The following is a 2,999-nucleotide window of genomic DNA, read 5'->3' as shown; positions in this document are numbered from 1 at the left end:
TGGGATACCAATGTCTCTAGAACTAGTTAATTATCTTATATCTGATATTTAAGGAATCATTATATATATATTCCACGTTTATTACTTTCAAAACTTTATTTCCTTGAAAGTTTTAATATAGTCAGTCTCCTGTTGTGGTGTGCAAGCTTATCATGGATGCATTACTCATAACAAGTATTTTAAATAGTTGAGTTTAGTGTCGATATATATATATATATATATATATATATATATATATATATATATATATATATATATATATATATGTGTGTATGTATATATATATATATATATATATATATATATATATATATGTGTATGTATATATATATATATATATATATATATATATATATATATATATATATATATATATATATATAAGTTAATCTAGCTTTAGTAAGCAACTATTTCAGAAAAATACAATGCAACAATATTCCCATACTGACAAGTGTCACCCTTTATTTCTTTGGTAAATTTTAATAGATTTACTTTCAGAAGTTTTTCCTTTTATTGCCACAATTTTTCTTAAGTTTTTCATTAGAATTCTGTATTCGTAGGATATTATCCAAGAACTGTAACAGTGACATTCATTTGATAATGCAAGATATATCATAGAACAGTAGCAAATATTATTCATCACTTTATTAACTGTGTGCACTAATTTGCTCTCAGCATTGAATTATAGGCCATTTAGCCTCATTAACTTTTTTTTTTTTCATCATCGTATTTTCCTTTAGTTTTAATCGTTAAAACATTCCAAAAATACTGTTAAATGTCTCAATTGCACGTTCAATGTTGATAATTGAGAAATCAGATTGGATGTCATCAGTAGATAACTTAAGTTTAACTGCAATATCGCTTCAGTAATGTAGCTCACTAATATTATGATTGATAGGGTCTAACACACTTCAGAAGGGTAAATTTTTCCTAATCCTTTAAAAGCTAAATTCCCAGTCTGTGCACTGTATTATCCGTCTTGCAAACGAGATTGTAGCACTTTGTTATCATCCGATGTTTGCAAGAGATCATTGATGATAAAATATAATTCTAGAAAAGTGCTTTCACTATTCTGTGAGGCCAGGTCCCTTTCCATGAGTACAAATAGCTGTACCAAAATTTCATATTTGGGATTTTTAGGTAAATCAAAATCAGATGTGAATGAACCTAAGTTCTGGTAATCAGCTGAAGTAAAGTTTACATGGATTTTTTCTTTTGATTTGCTCAGATATAAATTAATGTTTTCATTTCAATTGTTGTCAATCAATTAGTTTTTTTAGTTAAAAAAAAAAAGAAAGAAAATAAATGAAGGTCGAGCCTTGACAACAGAGCATACCTCATCTAACAAATGGAAAACTGACTCAACGCTTAATGATAAGATAATCTTAGATTCTGTTAATCACGTTGTGTACCCGGGTGTTCTTTGGCTGACCTTACCTCATTCCTTGGGTATATAAATGTAAAGCGCTCGCCCTTCCTCATTCTGCAATAGTATCTCGTCCTCGAAAAACATCAAGACCTGACATTCATTTAGTCACTACTTCAAGAGTTCTTGAAAGATTGTCAAAGACATTTTCATAAAGTGATCATTGCTGAGGTTTAGACATAATCGCGTGATTGAATCGGGTTGAGAGCCGTTGCAAAGACAAAGACTCGACCGTATTACTGAACTGAGACGGTGCCTCTCTGAAGCGAACGTGGTCAAGATGACAAATGAACAATCTATCTCTGGAAATGCTCATCCCAAAGCTCTGCGTTCTCAGATCAGCAAGAGTGTTGGAAATTTTGTGGTAAGACAATAATTTCTCCATCTATATATTTTGTTACAGCATTTACCTTTAGAATTACTAAATATTTTCCTCTATTTTGAATCTATCAGAGGAATTTTGAGTGCTGGAATACGGTTTCTTTAATTACATTTACTATATCCAGTTTTGAATCTTGAGTACATTTTGGGTATTTAAATATTATTTTACAATATCCAGTTTTGAATTATGAAGGCATCCTGAGTGTAAGAGAAAATTACATATTACGTAATATTTTAGCCTCTGTTTTCAACAACAAAGAATATATCCTGACCTATCAGTTTAATCAATGAAAATATATAGCAAATATATCCTTTCAGTTAACCATATCTAACAGAATAATTTAATAACTTTTAATTTCAATTGATATACATATCAATCATAAATATTCTTCCAGACAAAACGGAAAAACTCCTCTGGTTCTCAAACGTCGTCTGCAAGATCTTCGGGGATCGGAGCCAGCTCTTCCCCTTCGCCTGTCATCGCTTATACGTTACTGATGAAGTGATTCGTCTCCTTACCAAATGAGAGAGAAGAGACATCAAACCGCTGTTTTTATGAAGAAAATGAGAGAAGATATAAAAGGAAATCTATTTCGGAAAGAAAGATCTTGGTTGCAAGGAAAGGTGGATGATAATCTATTATGATAGATCGTGATCATACGACAAACAAATTAAAATAAGAATATAGCATCCTATTTTGTATTCTCTCTCTCTCTCTCTCTCTCTCTCTCTCTCTCTCTCTCTCTCTCTCTCTCTCTCTCTCTCTCTCTCCGCATGTAAACATTAACTTGTGACTGTTTTAATCTCATTATTACTAAAAAACATTCTTCCAAAATTGTTTACACTGTCTCTCTTATCCACTTCCAAATTATCATGTTACTTTAAGTGTAATTTTAACCTTTGATTTATTATATTTATCGACAAATAAAAATATTTTTGCCACAATTATTTTATTCCTTGTAAATTGTTTTAATGATTTACTTTTTCCCTTAAATTAATTTGGTTAAATAACTAAGAGATGAAAACCAAAACGAGAGGTGAGTTTTAGAATTCATTCATAAGTGGAAACAGAAATATATATTTTGAGTACTATTGGTAATTATTGTCTATAAAAACCAGAATATTCATTTTCAAGCGATAAACTTCCAAAGATGATTGCTAAAGGCAATATATATATATATATATATATATA

General features: G+C 30.0%; 1 long non-coding RNA gene across 1 annotated transcript; it reads left to right on the top strand.

Annotated features, from left to right (window-relative positions):
• The first annotated feature begins 1,497 nt into the window (after positions 1-1,497).
• On the top strand, positions 1,498-2,562 carry LOC137640582 (uncharacterized). Its single transcript, XR_011044412.1, has 2 exons — positions 1,498-1,790; positions 2,203-2,562. It is a non-coding gene; the product is annotated as an uncharacterized lncRNA (long non-coding RNA).
• The last annotated feature ends 437 nt before the right edge of the window (positions 2,563-2,999 follow it).

The sequence above is a fragment of the Palaemon carinicauda genome, chromosome 5, assembly GCF_036898095.1.
Source record: "Palaemon carinicauda isolate YSFRI2023 chromosome 5, ASM3689809v2, whole genome shotgun sequence".
NCBI classification, from domain to species: domain Eukaryota; kingdom Metazoa; phylum Arthropoda; class Malacostraca; order Decapoda; family Palaemonidae; genus Palaemon; species Palaemon carinicauda.
Note: the sequence above shows the minus strand (reverse complement) of the source record. Positions and strands in the feature narration are given on the sequence as shown.